The sequence below is a fragment of the Convolutriloba macropyga genome, chromosome 6 (genome assembly GCF_964194025.1).
Source record: "Convolutriloba macropyga chromosome 6, txConMacr16.3, whole genome shotgun sequence".
In the NCBI taxonomy this organism is placed as follows: Eukaryota; Metazoa; Xenacoelomorpha; order Acoela; family Convolutidae; genus Convolutriloba; species Convolutriloba macropyga.
The window spans coordinates 7,330,073-7,350,569 of record NC_134473.1 but is presented as its reverse complement, the minus strand read 5'-3'; positions in this window follow the sequence as shown (position 1 = coordinate 7,350,569).

The following is a 20,497-nucleotide window of genomic DNA, read 5'->3' as shown; positions in this document are numbered from 1 at the left end:
CCGTCCGAAACTATTCAAAAATTCTCCATCGATCACCATAAAATAGAAATTAAAAACTGTAATGCGGAACTACAACCCTTTACTTGCACAAATGTTCCAGAGAACACAAATACCTCTCTGGAAGAATCATCAATAGAAAACATGGATATTATATTTCATTCTCAACAAAAAGATACTCGTATCAACGAGACCACAGAAACAGATTTTAACTCAACATTATTAGATGATGGAGCACATTTTCCATCACATACGGTAAACACACTAATCGATCTCGAAAGTAATGATCAAAACAATAATTATAATACTAACAAAAATTTTACTAATGATACTACTAATAACACACATATTTATCAGAATACTCAAAATATACAACCCATAAAGTCGACTGAATTGACAGAGTTTCAGATCCGCTGAACACAACCCTACCTACATTACCCATTGTCAACACACCTTTACCACGTTTACACAGACAGAACTCTGTTCATTTTAACACTGAACCAAATTTTTTAAATTAATCAACACAACCAACACTGGTTAATAACCAGAATATTCAGATAACTCCACAACAAGCAGTAAATTTTGTTAGAAAATTTAACTCAAAAAAATCTCAACAAACAGCAAACGCTCCAACTCCTTATTATCTACAGGTGGCGTCTACAAAAAAAACATCACCTGTAGTTCGTCGAAACACTCAAATGATATACCTTTATTAAGGCAGATCGGGACCCATTCAGAAGTCACTAAGACCGTTTGATTGTACTGATCCTACTTACAGAACAGAAGAATTTTTAAATGCTATCACAGCAGATATGGTAATGACAGCAGGACCAGTGCAGACTGATTCACCATATCATGAAGCCTGGATTCTGAAACGAAATGTCATGGTACAAATGGCCCTAATCGGACCAGCACAACAATGGTACTCACATCTTCCACTTGAGATAAAAAAAAGATTTGTCAAGCGTAGAGTGAGGAGCCACGAAGTGATTGGTTGGACACGCTTTCAACCGACAGCCCTCACAATAAAAAAGCAAATCTTCAATCATCTTCTTGCGTTGCAGCCGCACTGCAACGTCGACCTCCTCAGTCCCACAAAACTCAAAGACTCACTGCTCTCTCAAAACTCGCTCTTCATGTATTTCTTAAAAATGATTTTTTTCTTTCTCTCTTCTGATATTTTTTATTATCTAGATTCCGTTCTCCTTTTACAAAAATGAAGATTAGGTTCAGTTCTTTTCTTCTTCCTCCCAGTCGGGACTTACTAAAGAAGGAAAAGAATTTGACTTATAATTTTAATAGGAAAAGTACCTCGCACAGTAGCTAATTGATGGATTTCCGACCAGAAGGTTACGCGGGTAAATCCTACTGTTTCAAACCTTGTATCAGATGGAGAAAAACAGAAATCTCCTTGCACAAACCAGACAGAGACTACGGAATCCAAGCGATCCTCCAACTGGGAACAAATCCTCACTTTATGACAGTGAGAGCAGTTGGTCAATTTGCTCAGGTCTGACGTTACTGGCCAGCGCACCCTGTAACTGGCACCCTTCACTGGTTCTACAATCAAGACGAACTCCTTACTGAAGACACTAGTCACTACTTCATTGGCAAAGAATTCAGATGACGGCACAAGTCACAACTTCACTTCAGAGAAGACTCTTCGCCCCACTTTTCAACGAGGATGACACATCCAACATATTTCTGCTACAGTTCACAAATCCGGATTTGAAACTCTAAACCCTGGATGTATGTAGCAGTAGAAATACTGGATGTACACCACCATCCAATCAGAGACTGAGAAGACACTATTCTCTTTTATATCGAGAGAACTTCACTAACTGTATTCTGTCTGTTAGTTAGATACACCATGTGTATACTCTTGACTCCGTTGCTGAACTTTATTACCACCGTAAAAATAGAAGTTTATCTTCAGTGTTTTACAGAGTCGGTTAGTCTGAGAGCTATAAGTAAGCCTACTTCGCGCGCGGAAATAAGTAGCCCTAGCTTTTTATACCTTAAGTCTGTAAAAGGAGTCTACATCGGGTCTGCCTTATAAGTTTGGAGTTCAACATACTCCTTTGTAGGGCTATTATGCATCACAGTAATCGATTTTAACTGACCATTTAACAATTGGAAAGAATAACAATGATCTCTTGGTTGGTTATCTTTTTTACATGCTCTGAAAAGAGTATTGAGAAAAGAATCCATTTAGTTGCAAAAATTGTTACCATTGATGAAGTTAAATTGTCAAGCATTAAAAAAATAGACATTCGAGACAATTTTTGTTCCACATAATTTCAGGCGGTTTGTTTACTGGCCAGCACACCCTGAACTGGCACCCTTCACTGGTTCTGCAACCAAGACGAACCCCTTACTGACCACACCAGTCACTACATCATTGACAAGGACTTCAGACGACGGTACAAGTAACAACTCCATTTCAGAGAGGACACAACTCATCGCCCCACTTTTCAACGAGAATGACACATCCAACATGTTTCTGCTACAGTTCACAAATCCGGATTTGAAACTCTTAACCCTGGATGGATGTAGCAGTAGAAATAATGGATGTACACCACCATCCAATCAGAGACTGAGAAGACACTATTCTCTTTTATATCGAGAGAATTCCACTAACTGTATTCAGTCTATTAGTTAGATACACCATGTGTATAATCTTGACTCCGGTGCTGTACTTTATTACCACCGTAATAATAAAAGTTTATTGTCGGTGTTTTACAGAGTTGGTTAGTCTGAGAGACATAGTTAACCCTATTTCGCGCGCAGAAATGAGTAGCCCTACCTTTTTATACCATAAGTCTGTAAAAGAAGTTTACATCGGGTCTGTCTAATGAGTTTGGATTTCAACATACTCATTTGTAGGGCTATTATGCATCACAGGAATCGATTTTAACTGACCATTTAACAATTAGAAAGAATAACAATGATCTCTTGGTTGGTTATCTTTTTTTCCTGTTCTGAAAAGAGTGTTGAGAAAAGAATCAATTTAATTGCAAAAAATATTACCACTGACGAAGCTAAATTGTCAATAATTAAAAACAAGACATTCGAGACAATTTTTGTTCCACATAATTTCAGGCGGTTTGTTTACTGGCCAGCACACCCTGAACTGGCACCCCTCACTGGTTCTGCAATCAAGACGAACCCCTTACTGACGACACCAGTCACTACATCATTGAGAAAGACTTCTGACGACGGTACAAGTAACAACTCAATTTCAGAGAGGACACAACTCATCGCCGCACTTTTCTACGAGGATGACACATCCAACGTATTTCTGCTACAGTTCACAAATCCGGATTTCAAACTCTTAACCCTGGATGGATCTAGCAGTAGAAATACTGGATGTACACCACCATCCAATCAGAGACTGAGAAGACAATATTCTCTTTTATATCGAGAGAACTCCACTAACTGTATTCAGTCTATTAGTTAGATGCACCATGTGTATACTCTTGACTCCGGTGCTGTACTTTATTACCACCGTAATAATAGAAATTTATCTTCAGTGTTTTACAGAGTCGGTTAGTCCGAGAGCTATAGGTAAACCTACTTCGCGCGCGGAAATAAGTAGCCCTAGCTTTTTATACCTTAAGGCTGTAAAAGGAGCCCACATCGGGTCTGCCTTATAAGTTTGGAGTTCATCATACTCATTTGTAGCGCTTTTGAATCAAAGGAAACGATTTTTAACTGGCCATTTAAAAATTGGAAAGAATAACAATGATCTCATGGTTGGTTATCCTTTTTTCCAGCTCTGAAAAGAGTATTGAGCAAAGAAACCTTTTAGTTGCAATAAATATTACCTCTGACGAAGCGAAATAGTCAATAATTAAAAAAATAGGCATTCGAGACAAATTTGTCTAATCCCACTTTTTAGTTTTGAGTGAATTAGCCGATTCTAATCATTGAAAAAGACTGCGAAATTGATAAAATAAGTTTGTTTTCTAATACGAAGAGCAGTCATAAAGCTGGGACTGTCGAGAGAGCAGTTTGGGCCAAAAATACCTGATTGAGCTTTATGTATTTTGAAAACATTCTCCGTAAAGTCTTGAAAAAATTTAATCTGAGACATTTATTTGTGATTTTTTAGATCTGGTACTAATTTGGAAATGAGGAAACTCATTAGCTGTGCTCTGCTGTTTTGCATAACATGAGTCAATTTTCAGGCGGGAAAGTAAGAAAAGAAAGCTACATACAAACATTCTGGAAACTCTTAACCCTGGATGGATGTAGCAGTAGAAATAATGGATGTACACCACCATCCAATCAGAGACTGAGAAGACACTATTCTCTTTTATATCGAGAGAACTCCACTAACTGTATTCAGTCTATTAGTTAGATACACCATGTGTATAATCTTGACTCCGGTGCTGTACTTTATTACCACCGAAATAATAAAAGTTTATTGTCAGTGTTTTACAGAGTCGGTTAGTCTGAGAGACATAGTTAACCCTATTTCGCGCGCAGAAATGAGTAGCCCTACCTTTTTATACCATAAGTCTGTAAAAAAAGTCTACATCGGGTCTGTCTAATACGTTTGGATTTCAACATACTCATTTGTAGGGCTATTATGCATCACAGGAATCGATTTTAACTGACCATTTAACAATTAGAAAGAATAACAATGATCTCTTGGTTGGTTATCTTTTTTTCCTGTTCTGAAAAGAGTGTTGAGAAAAAAAATCAATTTAATTGCAAAAAATATTAACACTGACGAAGCTAAATTGTCAATAATTAAAAACAAGACATTCGAGACAATTTTTGTTCCACATAATTTCAGGCGGTTTGTTTACTGGCCAGCACACCCTGAACTGGCACCCCTCACTGGTTCTGCAATCAAGACGAACCCCTTACTGACGACACCAGTCACTACATCATTGAGAAAGACTTCTGACGACGGTACAAGTAACAACTCAATTTCAGAGAGGACACAACTCATCGCCCCACTTTTCTACGATGATGACACATCCAACGTATTTCTGCTACAGTTCACAAATCCGGATTTCAAACTCTTAACCCTGGATGGATCTAGCAGTAGAAATACTGGATGTACACCACCATCCAATCAGAGACTGAGAAGACAATATTCTCTTTTATATCGAGAGAACTCCACTAACTGTATTCAGTCTATTAGTTAGATACACCATGTGTATACACTTGACTCCGGTGCTGTACTTTATTACCACCGTAATAATAGAAATTTATCTTCAGTGTTTTACAGAGTCGGTTAGTCCGAGAGCTATAGGTAAACCTACTTCGCGCGCGGAAATAAGTAGCCCTAGCTTTTTATACCTTAAGGCTGTAAAAGGAGCCCACATCGGGTCTGCCTTATAAGTTTGGAGTTCATCATACTCATTTGTAGCGCTATTTTGAATCAAAGGAAACGATTTTTAACTGGCCATTTAAAAATTGGAAAGAATAACAATGATCCCATGGTTGGTTATCTTTTTTTCCTGCTCTGAAAAGAGTATTGAGCAAAGAAACCATTTAGTTGCAATAAATATTACCTCTGACGAAGCGAAATAGTCAATAATTAAAAAAATAGGCATTCGAGACAAATTTGTCTAATCCCACTTTTTAGTTTTGAGTGAATTAGCTGATTCTAATCATTGAAAAAGACTGCGAAATTGATAGAATAAGTTTGTTTTCTAATACGAAGAGCAGTCATAAAGCTGGGACTGTCGAGAGAGCAGTTTGGGCCAAAAATACCTGATTGAGCTTTATGTATTTTGAAAACATTCTCCGTAAAGTCTTGAAAAAATTTAATCTGAGACATTTATTTGTGATTTTTTAGATCTGGTACTAATTTGGAAAGGAGGAAACTCATTAGCTGTGCTCTGCTGTTTTGCATAACATGAGTCAATTTTCAGGCGGGAAAGTAAGAAAAGAAAGCTACATACAAACATTCTGGAAACTCTTAACCCTGGATGGATGTAGCAGTAGAAATAATGGATGTACACCACCATCCAATCAGAGACTGAGAAGACACTATTCTCTTTTATATCGAGAGAACTCCACTAACTGTATTCAGTCTATTAGTTAGATACACCATGTGTATAATCTTGACTCCGGTGCTGTACTTTATTACCACCGTAATAATAAAAGTTTATTGCCAGTGTTTTACAGAGTCGGTTAGTCTGAGAGACATAGTTAACCCTATTTCGCGCGCAGAAATGAGTAGCCCTACCTTTTTATACCATAAGTCTGAAAAAGAAGTCTACATCGGGTCTGTCTAATAAGTTTGGATTTCAACATACTCATTTGTAGGGCTATTATGCATCACAGGAATCGATTTTAACTGACCATTTAACAATTAGAAAGAATAACAATGATCTCTTGGTTGGTTATCTTTTTTTCCTGTTCTGAAAAGAGTGTTGAGAAAAGAATCAATTTAATTGCAAAAAATATTACCACTGACGAAGCTAAATTGTCAATAATTAAAAACAAGACATTCGAGACAATTTTTGTTCCACATAATTTCAGGCGGTTTGTTTACTGGCCAGCACACCCTGAACTGGCACCCCTCACTGGTTCTGCAATCAAGACGAACCCCTTACTGACGACACCAGTCACTACATCATTGAGAAAGACTTCTGACGACGGTACAAGTAACAACTCAATTTCAGAGAGGACACAACTCATCGCCCCACTTTTCTACGCGGATGACACATCCAACGTATTTCTGCTACAGTTCACAAATCCGGATTTCAAACTCTTAACCCTGGATGGATGTAGCAGTAGAAATACTGGATGTACACCACCATCCAATCAGAGACTGAGAAGACAATATTCTCTTTTATATCGAGAGAACTCCACTAACTGTATTCAGTCTATTAGTTAGATACATCATGTGTATACTCTTGACTCCGGTGCTGTACTTTATTACCACCGTAATAATAGAAATTTATCTTCAGTGTTTTACAGAGTCGGTTAGTCCGAGAGCTATAGGTAAACCTACTTCGCGCGCGGAAATAAGTAGCCCTAGCTTTTTATACCTTAAGGCTGTAAAAGGAGCCCACATCGGGTCTGCCTTATAAGTTTGGAGTTAATCATACTCATTTGTAGGGCTATTATGCATCACAGGAATCGATTTTAACTGACCATTTAACAATTGGAAAGAATAACAATGATCTCTTGGTTGGTTATCTTTTTTACATGCTCTGAAAAGAGTATTGAGAAAAGAATCCATTTAGTTGCAAAAATTTTTACCATTGATGAAGTTAAATTGTCAAGAATTAAAAAAATAGTCATGCGAGACAAATTTGTCTAATCCCACCTTTTAGTTTTGAGTGAATTAGCTGATTCTAATCATTGAAAAAGACTGCGAAATTGATAGAATAAGTTTGTTTTCTAATACGAAGAGCAGTCATAAAGCTGGGACTGTCGAGAGAGCAGTTTGGGCCAAAAATACCTGATTGAGCTTTATGTATTTTGAAAACATTTTCCGTAAAGTCTTGAAAAAATTTAATCTGAGACATTTATTTGTGATTTTTTAGATCTGGTACTAATTTGGAAATGAGGAAACTCATTAGCTGTGCTCTGCTGTTTTGCATAACATGAGTCAATTTTCAGGCGGGAAAGTAAGAAAAGAAAGCTACATACAAACATTCTGGAAGAATTAGAGCGCTCCCCGGGTGGAATTTTTCCGCCCAAAATGATGTAAGAGTGGGGCTGCAATGGGAGGATTTTTTAGGAAAATGCAGCTCAAAACTCTTACGTCTTTTTGGGCTGCATTGGGCTTCCAAGGGGGGTAAAGTGGTGTAAGAGTGAGGGGGTAAAAGACAAATTAACCCCCCACTCTTACATCTTTTTTGGTCTGCAAAGGGGGGTAAAACGATGTAAGAGTTGGGGGGTAATTTGTCTTTTACCCCCTCACTCTTACACCATTTTACCCCCCTTGGCAGACCAAAAAAGATGTAAGAGTGGGGGGTTAATTTGTCTTTTACCCCCTCACTCTTACACCATTTTACCCCCCTTGGAAGCCCAATGCAGCCCAAAAAGTCGTAAGAGTTTTGAGCTGCATTTTCCTAAAAAATCATCCCATTGCAGCCCCACTCTTACGTCATTATACCCCCCTTGGCAGCCCAACTCTTACATCATTTACCCCCCCCCACCCTGGCAGCCCAACTCTTACATCATTTAACCCCCTCAATCTTTTAGCCCCCATACTTGAAGACTGCCAGTCTTGAACCCACAACCTCTGTACCCTCAGCTGCGTCGCCTTATCCTCCAGACCATCGATGCTTGTTCAACTCTTGACGGTATATATATATATATATATATATATATATATATATATATATTGTTAGAATTACCCCATCACAACAAATTACCCCCTCACTCTTACATGGTTTTACCCCCCTTGGCAGCCCAACTCTTACATCTTTTTACCCCCTCTGAACAAATTACCCCCTCACTCTTACACCATTTGACCCCCCTTGGCAGCACAACTCTTACCTCATTTTCACCCCTGCGCCCATTGCAGCCCATTACAGCCCACTCTTACATGGCAATTTCAGTCATGGGGGGTAATTCCTTAAAAGTCCTCCCATTGCAGCCCATTGCAGCCCCCTCTTACATGACAGTTTCAGTCACGGGGGGTAATTCCTGAAACCTCCTCCCTTTGCAGCCCATTGCAGCCCACTCTTACATGGTAATTTCAGTCAGGGGGGTAATTCCTTAAAAGTCCTCCAATTGCAGCCCATTGCAGCCCACTCTTACATGGCAGTTTCACAGTTTCAGTCAGGGGGGGGGGTAATTCCTTAAAAGTCCACCCAATGCAGCCCATTGCAGCCCACTCTTACATGGCAATTTCAGTCAGGGGGGTAATTCCTTAAAAGTCCTCCAATTGCAGCCCATTGCAGCCCACTCTTACATGGCAGTTTCAGTCAGGGGGGGGGGGGGGGTAATTCCTTAAAAGTCCTCCCATTGCAGCCCATTGCAGCCCACTCTTACATGGCAATTTCAGTCAGGGGGTAATTCCTTAAAAGTCCTCCCATTGCAGCCCATTGCAGCCCACTCTTACATGACAATTTCAGTCATGGGGGTAATTCCTGAAAAGTCCTCCCATTGCAGCCCATTGCAGCGCACTCTTACATGACAATTTTAGTCATGGGGGGTAATTTCTGAAAACTCCTCCCATTGCAGCCCACTCTTACATGGCAATTTCTTTCAGTCAGGGGGGTAATTCCTTAAAAGTCCTCCAATTGCAGCCCATTGCAGCCCACTCTTACATGGCAGTTTCACAGTTTCAGTCAGGGGGGGGGGGGGTAATTCCTTAAAAGTCCACCCAATGCAGCCCATTGCAGCCCACTCTTACATGGCAATTTCAGTCAGGGGGGTAATTCCTTAAAAGTCCTCCCATTGCAGCCCATTGCAGGCCACTCTTACATGACAATTTCAGTCATGGGGGTAATTCCTGAAAAGTCCTCCCATTGCAGCCCATTGCAGCGCACTCTTACATGACAATTTCAGTCAGGGGGTAATTCCTTAAAAGTCCTCCCATTGCAGCCCATTGCAGCCCACTCTTACATGACAATTTCAGTCATGGGGGTAATTCCTTAAAAGTCCTCCCGTTGCAGCCCATTGCAGCCCACTCTTACATGGCAATTTCAGTCATGGGGGTAATTCTCTAAAAGTCCTCCCATTGCAGCCCATTGCAGCCCACTCTTACATGGCAATTTCAGCCAGGGGGGTAATTCCTCAAAAGTCCTCCCATTGCAGCCCAACTCTTACCTCATTTTCACCCCTGCTCCCATTGCAGCCCATTGCAGCCCACTCTTACATGGCAATTTCAGTCATGGGGGGTAATTCCTTAAAAGTCCTCCCATTGCAGCCCATTGCAGCCCCCTCTTACATGACAGTTTCAGTCACGGGGGGTAATTCCTGAAACCTCCTCCCTCTGCAGCCCATTGCAGCCCACTCTTACATGGTAATTTCAGTCAGGGGGGTAATTCCTTAAAAGTCCTCCAATTGCAGCCCATTGCAGCCCACTCTTACATGGCAGTTTCAGTCAGGGGGGGGGTAATTCCTTAAAAGTCCTCCCATTGCAGCCCATTGCAGCCCACTCTTACATGGCAATTTCAGTCAGGGGGTAATTCCTTAAAAGTCCTCCCATTGCAGCCCATTGCAGCCCACTCTTACATGACAATTTCAGTCATGGGGGTAATTCCTGAAAAGTCCTCCCATTGCAGCCCATTGCAGCGCACTCTTACATGACAATTTTAGTCATGGGGGGTAATTTCTGAAAACTCCTCCCATTGCAGCCCACTCTTACATGGCAATTTCTTTCAGTCAGGGGGGTAATTCCTTAAAAGTCCTCCAATTGCAGCCCATTGCAGCCCACTCTTACATGGCAGTTTCACAGTTTCAGTCAGGGGGGGGGTAATTCCTTAAAAGTCCACCCAATGCAGCCCATTGCAGCCCACTCTTACATGGCAATTTCAGTCATGGGGGGTAATTCTCTAAAAGTCCTCCCATTGCAGCCCATTGCAGCCCACTCTTACATGGCAATTTCAGCCAGGGGGGTAATTCCTTAAAAGTCCTCCCATTGCAGCCCAACTCTTACATCATTTTACCCCCTCTGAACAAATTACCCCCACACTCTTACATCAATTTACCCCCCATAGACAAATTACCCCCCATTCTTATATCAAAATGGGAGGATTTTAGGGAGAACATTCGACCCGGGTCACTTCACTTGGTAGATTCTCTTTTATTCCCTGAAAAACAAACGCTAATGAACGGCATAAACGAGTAGCACTTGTCAAACTTAGTTGTCAAGAACTGAATATCAACGTTCAAAACAACATTTCTGCAACAATAAATTAGGCGCATCTTTAACCCACTTTCCTGATTTTTGAGTAATCACTAATAATGTCTAAGGGTCATATCAATGAGAAAAGCTACACAGAGCAAAAATTCACTAATCATATAGGAAAATTGAGATCCGAAAAGACATTTGGATGTCACGGCAATCGATACCCGTCGACGACCGTGACGGCATTTTTTTTAATTATTGACAATTTGGCTTATTCAGCGGTAATACCCAGGTTTTGGTCCAGACCTAAATTGAGCTATGATCAGACCCAATCGAGCGCACACCCCTGTGTTCCCAGACCGAAATTACAGGGTCTGGAAAGCGGTTCGAGCGCACAATAGTCTGGACCATGGTCTGATTTCGGTCTGATCAGAGGTCAATTCGGTCTGGACGGTCTGATCATAGTCTTTTTAGTCTGGACCATGGTCTGGGTTCGGTCTGATCAGAGGTCAATTCGTTCTGGAAGGTCTGATCATAGTCTCTTTAATCTGGACCATGGTCTGGGTTCGGTCTGAACAGAGGACGTTTCGAGCGCACTTGAGTCTGATCAGAGGTCGTTTCGAGCGCACTTGAGTCTGATCAGAGGCCATTTCGAGCGCACTTGAGTCTGATCAGAGGACGTTTCGAGCGCATTTGAGTCTGATCAGAGGCCGTTTCGAGCGCACTTGAGTCTGATCAGAGGCCGTTTCGAGCGCACTTGAGTCTGATCAGAGGCCGTTTCGAGCGCACTTGAGTCTGATCAGAGGCCGTTTCGAGCGCACTTGAGTCTGATCAGAGGACGATTCGAGCGCACTTGATTCTGATCAACGAGCGAGCGCAAAACGAGCGAAAAAAACGAAGGAGCGTGAAAACGAACGAGCGAAAAGCGAGAGACCGCAAAATGAGCGTAACCAAACCGGACGAGCATCAAAAATATATATGGGGACAATCCCCATTATTAAAGGAATCTAACGACCCAACTACCGACACTATATAACCAATTTTGATGATGTAACACGTAGATACACGCACGTACCGGACACGAAATGGAGGTCAAAATGGTAAAAATGGAGGTATGTGTCCTGGCCAATTTCTCAAAAACGGCTGAAAGAAACAAAACGCCATTTACACGGAATCAAGTACGGCTCAAGTTGAGTTCAAATCAATAAACAAATCGAAAATCGGTTCACTCTACAAGGAGGTATTTTAAGATAAAGGTACCGTACCAAATGACCAAAATGACCAGAACATCACATGCAGAGCTAAAATTTGACATCACAATCTGTCCAACAAATTACAGGTAACAGCTAGAAAGCTTTGACATAATAAAAGGAAGCTAACAAGCCATTAATCAAGCCTTAAATCGCACTACAGGTGGTTTGGCATAGCTCTGCAGGTACAGGTACCCTGCTTCACCGGTTCAAAATTGGGGCACATGTCCTGGCCAATTTCTCAAAAACTGCTGATCGAAACGAAACAAAACCTATATCAAAACAAAGCTTAGCTCAAACTGGGTATAACCACAAAGTTTCATCAAAATCGATGCACTCTAGAACGAGTTATTCCAAAGTAAAGGTACCGTACCAAATGACCAAAAAAGCAGAGTACTCCGGCTGCAGAGCCAAAATTCGGCATCTGGACTTGCTAAAACGGTATGAGAAATATATATGGGGATACTCCCCACTAATTGAGGATTCTAAAGCGCTAACATTTTTAGGGTAAATCGTGTGCTTTGTTGTACCGAAATTTGGGTCATCCCGAATAGCCCGAAAATTCGACTTTTTTCAAATTTAAACGTTGATAACTTTTTGATTAGGCCGATTTGAGAAACTAACTAAGCAGTGCAAGCAAGAGGGGTTTAGTGCCAACAAAATGCGACTACTCCCGTTTAATTTGTTTCAGTACTGTAGAAGATATTAACAAAATAGTATTCCATACGCCATTTTTTGGGCTATCAACGAAGCCCAAAATCTCCGTAACCGACGCAAAACAACATGAAACAGCGTTCCCGGCGTATTTGTGGGTGTAATTCTAGTCCACTTTGGCGTTCTAGGTCACGGCAAACCTTCATGGTGAGGTGGGAAAAAATTTCCCACCTCACCATGAAGGTTATGGTGTTTTGTGTGTTTTGACATAAAACAACATCCACAGAAATTTGATGAAATCGTGAAAAAAGAAAAATAGTTGAAGTAATCCCATTGTTTGATACAATTAGCTTCAAAAACCTAAATAGTGTCTAGAAAACACAAAACGATTGCCGAAAAACTTGTTCTATTGCTCAAAACACCACTCAGCCATTAATATTTGAGAAAAGCTAAGATTTTCAGCATTCAATCTTGAAAAACGTTCCAAAAAAAGTTTTCAGGACTTACACTAACACTTTGATGGAAGACTGGCATGCACGAGAGAGAATGCGCTATTGGTCACTAATTTTGGTTCCCAATTGAAAGAAAATAGTGAAAAACTGCAAAACATTCAGAGCCTATCTAAACTCTATCGTTTAAACTTTTGGTCACTAATTTAAAAATCTGCCTGACCATGCCTTACAACTGTTTTAATGCAACCGTTCACCATAGTTTTAAGAGTTTGGTACAATGAAATGGTGACTCATATTAACCGATTATCAACATAAACACTCTGATTAAAGAAAAATTAAGTTAAAGCAGTGAGCATGTGGTCATTTTCGGAGGTTCGAGGTCGAAAACTGTTAATAACTTCTGCAATACTAAACCCATCAAAACCAAAGATAGCGCATTACATTGAACATGAAACGAGCTTTAAAATAATATATATCACAACCTGTTTCTATTAAGTACTTAGGAAACCAAAGCCACCGAGCATTCAGTCACCATGCCCTTTTTTCAATTGGTACCAAACGGTCGTTCAGTTATAGTTTCCCGAAGAGCTCACCGAAAACGTTCAACATAGTCTTAAAAGTTTGATACGGTGATGTTGTAACTCATATAAACCGGTTATTAACATAAACACTCTGATTGAAGAAAAATTGAAGATCGAGCAGTGATCATGTGGTCAATTCCGGAGGTTCGAGGTCGAAAAATGTTAATAACTTCTGCAATACTAAACCAATCAAAACAAAACATAGCTCATTCGTCCAATCCCAGACTGTACTCGGACCTTGACACTCCTCCTTAGACCATCAATTCAATTGAATAAGTCCTTGACTATGTTGAAATGACATTGAATTTATGTTGAAACACTATATAGCGAGTTTCTTAGCGCGAAATATGACAACGTGTCAAGTTCTTTTTTTGTTTACAACCTAGGTCAAAAATTCTTTCTCTATCAGACTGTACTCGGACAGTGAAACTCCTCGCTAGACCCTCCGTTCAATTGAACGAGTCGTTGACTAGGTTGAAAAGCAATTTATGTTGAAACACTATATAGCCGTTTTTTGAGCGCAAACTTTGACAACGTATCGAGTACTTTTTTCGGATACCCCCTAGGTCAAAAATTCTTTCTCTATCAGACTGTACTCGGACAGTGAAACTCCTCCTTAGACCATCAATTCAATTCAATAAGGCCTTGACTAGGTTGAAAACCAATTTATGTTGAAACACTATATAGCAAGTTTTTTAGCGCGAAGTTTGACAACGTGTCGAGTAATTTTTTTGTTTACCACCTAGGTCAAAAATTCTTTCTCTATCAGACTGTACTTGGACAGTGAAACTCCTCACTAGACCCTCAGTTCATTTGAACGAGTCCTTGACTAGGTTGAAAAGCAATTTATGTTGAAACACTATATAGCCGTTTTTTGAGCGCGAACTTTGACAACGTATCGAGTACTTTTTTCGGATACCCCCTAGGTCAAAAATTCTTTCTCTATTAGACTGTACTTGGACAGTGACACTCCTCCCCAGACCCTCAGTTCATTTGAAAAGTCCTTGAATAGGTTGAAAAGCAATTTATGTTGAAACACCATATAGCGATTTTTTGAGCGCGAAATTTGACAACTTATCGAGTACATTTTTTGTGTACCACCTAGGTCAAAAAATCTTTCTCTATCAGACTGAACTCAGACAATGACACTCTTCACTAGACTCTCAGTTCATTTGAATAAGTCCTTGTCTTAGTTGATAAGCAATTTATGTTGAAGCACTACATAGCGATTTTTTGAGCGCGAAATTTGACAACGTATCGGGTACTTTTTTGGTATACAAAAATTCGTTCTCTCTCAGACTGTACTCAGACAGTAACACTCCACTCTAGAGCCTCAGTTCATTTGAATAAGTCCTTGACTAGGTTGAAAAGCAATTTATGTCAGACTGTACTCGGACAGCGACACTCCTCCCTAGACCCTCAAGTGATTTGATTAAGTCCTGCTAAATACTAAGGAAACCAAAGCCACCGAGCATTCAGTCTCCATGACCTTTTTTCAATTGGTACCGAACGCTCGTTCTGTTATAGTTTCCCGAAGAGCAAACCGAAAACGTTCAACATAGTCTTAACAATTTGATACGATGATATTGTAAATCATTTTAACCAGTTATTAACATAAATACTCTGATTGAAGGAAAATTGAAGATCGAGCAGTTAGCATGTGGTCAATTCCGGAGGTTCGAGGTCGAAAAATGTTAATAACTTCTGCAATACTAAACGAATCAAAACGACACATAGCTCATTCTTCCGCTCTCAGACTGTACTCAGACAGTAACACTCCACTCTAGACCCTCAGTTCATTTGAATAAGTCCTTGACTAGGTTGAAAAGCAATTTATGTTGAAACAGTATATAGCGATATTAGAGCGCGAATTTTGACAACGTATCGAGTACTTTTTTCGTATACCACCTAGGTCAACATTCTTTCCCTCACAGACTGTACTCGGACAGCGACACTCCTCCCTAGACCCTCAAGTGATTTGATTAAGTCCTGCTAAATACTAAGGAAACCAAAGCCACCGAGCATTCAGTCTCCATGCCCTTTTTTCAATTGGTACCGAACGCTCGTTCTGTTATAATTTCCCGAAGAGCAAACCGAAAACGTTCAACATAGTCTTAACAATTTGATACGGTGATATTGTAAATCATTTTAACCAGTTAATAACATAAATACTCTGATTGAAGGAAAATTGAAGATCGAGCAGTTAGCATGTGGTCAATTCCGGAGGTTCGAGGTCGAAAAATGTTAATAACTTCTGCAATACAAAACGAATCAAAACGACACATAGCTCATTCTTCCGCTCTCAGACTGTACCCAGACAGTAACACTCCACTCTAGACCCTCAGTTCATTTGAATAAGTCCTTGACTAGGTTGAAAAGCAATTTGTGTTGAAACACTATATAGCGATATTAGAGCGCGAATTTTGACAACGTATAGAGTACTTTTTTCGTATACCACCTAGGTCAACATTTCTTTCCCTCTCAGACTGTACTCAGACAGGGACACTCCTCCCTAGACCCTCAATTCATTTGAATAAGTCCTTGACTAGGTTAAAAAGCAATTTATGTTGAAACAGTATATAGCGAGTTTTTGAGCGCGAAAATTGACAACGGATCGTATACTTTTTTCCTATGCCACTTGGGTCAAAAATTCTTTCCCTCTCAGACTGTACTCGGACAGTGACACTCCTGCCTAGAGCCTCAACTCATTTGAATAAGTCCTTGACTAGGTTGAAAAGCGATTTATGTTGAAACACTATTTAGCCAGTTTTTGAGCGCGAAATTTGACAACGTATCGTATACTTTTTTCCTATGCCACTTGGGTCAAAAATTCTTTCCCTCTCAGACTGTACTCGGACAGTGACACTCCTGCCTAGAGCCTCAACTCATTTGAATAAGTCCTTGACTAGGTTGAAAAGCGATTTATTTTGAAACACTATTTAGCCAGTTTTTGAGCGCGAAATTTGACAACGTATCAAGTACTTTTTCCGTGTAACACCTAGGTCAAAAATTCTTTCACCCTCAGACTGTACTTGGGTAGTGACACTCCTCCCTAGACCCTCAATTCATTTGACTAAGTTCTTGACTAGGTTGAAAAGCGATTTATTTTGAAACATCAAAATAGCGAGTTTTGAGCGCGAAATTTGACAACGTATCGAGTACTTTTTTGTATACTTCAGTTACCACAGAAATCTTTGCACCAAATTTTCAAGAAAGTATTGGAAAAACAAAAAAAATAATCTGATCATAGTCTTTTTATAATCTGGACAGTGGTCTGAATTTGGATCTGATCATAGGCGCACTATAGTCTGGACAAAGGTCTGGGTTTGGTCTGAAAAGCGGTCACTTTGTTCTGGAAAGTCTGATCATAGTCTGTTTATAGTCTGGACAATGGTCTGAATTTGGGTCTGATCATAAGCGCACTATAGTCTGGACAAAGGTCTGGTTTCGGTCTGATCAGAGGACATTTTGGTCTGGAAAGTCTGATCAGAGATCATTTTGGTCTGGAAAGTCTGATCAGGGGTAACTTCGGTCTGGAAAGTCTGATCAGAGGTCATTTCAGTCTGGATAGTCTGATCATAGCTCAATTTGGGTCTGGACCATAACCTGGGTATATTTCTTTTTGCAATTAAATGGTTTCTTTGCTCAAAATTCTTTTCAGGGCAGGAAAATAAAAGAGAACCAGCCAGGAGACCGTTTTTATTCTTTCCAATTTCTAAATCGTCAGTTAATAATCGTTTCCTGTGATGCAAAATGGCTACAAATGAGTATGAAACTAAGACTGTTGACAGAGCAGTGCTGGCTTTTTACTCTTGGTTGCTCTACATTTAGCCCTTTTCTTCTAAAGTTATTTTTGAAGATTTTGTCTATTTTTTCTAAAGAATTGTAAAAGTAGTCTCTTTTGTTGCGGATACCATTAAGTGATGTGAGCAAGAAAAAAAACAGAGATAATTAAGCTTCGGAATTTAAACGAACAATCAATCGTTAACTTCTTTCTTTTTATTTTCTTTCACAGACAAATTTTTCTCCCTGAGCAATTACGTCGGCCTCCAAGCCTGTACAAATTATCTTTTATTGTCCAAGCCTGTACCTTTATTGTCTTTTATTCAATCGCTCTTTAGTCTAGTTCATACAAAATGGGTTGTGCTACAAACAAATAATACTTTACTGACTAAGGTCAAAAATTATGAAGTATAATTTTGGCTGACTTAACTTGGGTTTCCATACTTAAACCAGGCAAAATATTCACAAAAGTTATCGCAGCAGTTTCAACATCATGGCTTTTCAAGGGATTAGCTCAAAAATTCCTGATATGAAAAGGTCAACAGACCCGGGGACATTTATTTAATTTTCGGAGAACAACTTTCTGGATTAATCCGTATCTTTCCTCAAAAACTAATTCATAAAAGAGTTTGTTTAACTTTTCATCACACACGAAAAACTCGTGTGATAAGGCACGAGAGAGTTTTAGAGTGATATTCAAAATTACAGATTGCGCAGAAGTTTTTGGAATTATTTTTACGTCTACGTCATAGGTTTTTCAAAGGTTTTTTAGGCCATACTTCAACCTTATTTTCCAGCGAACTATCGAACTGGAAAGCACTTATTGCACCTGCAAATTTTTTGGAACAATTAGAATTAGTGGAAATTTATACTTCAAGTAGGTATTGCTCAAGGAATAATTAAACTGGGAAAATGGCGTCAGTAATATGGTCCAATTGTTCACCGGCGACTGGCTGTAAAATTGAAGATGAGACGGTTTTTGACGTAATTGATTGGTTTATGAAAGGGTAGAATCAGAATCAGGACAAGAAGAGTGTTGATAAGACCATAGCTATACCGCAGTGTTCTCAGAACTATATCAACTGAAATCTGCCTCATCAAGTTCTTCATCTCATTTTCTAAGAAAAAGAGTTGTTCCCAAGTCTCAACTATGGGTTGTCCTTTTTTTCACATAAGAGAATTAACAAAGGATGCCCGAGAGATTCAGAAAGTTGAACCCGGTTTTATCTACTTTAAGTACAAAATCTACAACTTCAATTACTTTTTATCAGGGGCAGTAAAAGGGTGTGCAGTAAAAAAAGTCGTCAAGAACTGTGTCTCTAAGCAATATAAAGATTAACCCTCATATTCTTGCTAAAATTACAAAAAGATTGTTTTGCGTTATGAAAGGATAGGCCGCCCTAGCGATGAGCGGATTCAAAACTTGCAAGATTCCTGCAAGAATGTTGCAAGTCATAAACCATGGCAGAAAATAGAATAGGGTACTAATAATTTAGAAAACAACGCTGAAGCACATCACTGTTTATTAAACAAAGTATAAAAACAAAAATCAACAAAACTTGCAAGAATCTCGCAAGACTCTTGCAATTTTTTATATTCCTGAAAAAAGTTTTGAGTTTTTTGACATCTAAAACTAAATGAAAACCAAACGATTTGACTGTTACCCGAAATCCGATCGGCAGACCTGATTAAAATCGACTTTTGTCCCAAATTAAGTTTGAATGTGAAATTTTCCAAGAGAATCATGCAAGTTTCTTGCAAAATTTTGAATTCAATTTAAGTTTTCCAGTAATTAACTAGAAACAGCTGGAGCCATCCAAAATCTACATTTTGTAACATCAAATTACTCAAAAAAACGACAAAATTTTTACATATTTTTTCTCAGAATTTTCAAGTGAAATTTTATAGGGAAACCAAACATTTCTATATTGATATTTTACAAATTATGACAATAAATTTATATATATATATATATATAAATATTTAAATATATATATATATATATATATATATATATATGGTGTGTATTTTATTTATATATATATATATATATATATATAAAAATTGGTATATATATAAATATATATATATATATATATATATTATATAATATATTTATATATATATATATATATATATATATATATAGATATTCATAGAGGAGGGCAAAGAAAACAAAACTTAATGGAAATTTATGAAAATTGGTTTTCGAACTGGACTTCGACACTCTATAGCGGACTTTTTTCCTAAATAACTTTTGAATGTGAAATCTTGCGAGTATCATGCAAGTTTCCTGCTAAATTTTGAATTCGAATTAAGTTTTCCGACAAAAAACTAAAAACAGCTGGAGCCATCCATGTTCAACTATTTTTGATATCAAATTACTCAAAAAAAGACAATTTAGTTTCACTTTTTCCCCAAAAACTTTTGTAAGTGAATTATTTATAGGAAAAAACAGCCATTTCTAAATTGATGTTTTACAAAGCATGAAAATAAGTATATCAATATTTTTATTACTATTATTATCTTGTTATATTTTTTATTATATAAATATATATATATATATATATATATACATTTATATATATATATAAATACATATTTATAATTAAATATAAATAAATATATATTATATAAATGATTATATATATATATATATAAATTTTTACATATATTTATATATACATATATATATATATATAAATATATATATATATATATATATATATATATATATTTATATAGATGGGTATATATATATATATATATATATATATATATATATTTACATATATATATATATATATGTATATATATAAATATTTATATAGATGGGTATATATATATATATATATATATATATATATATATTTATATATATATATATATATAATGTATATATATATTATATATATATATATATATATAAATATATATTTATATGTATATATATTTATATATATTTATATATACATTTATATATATATATATATATAT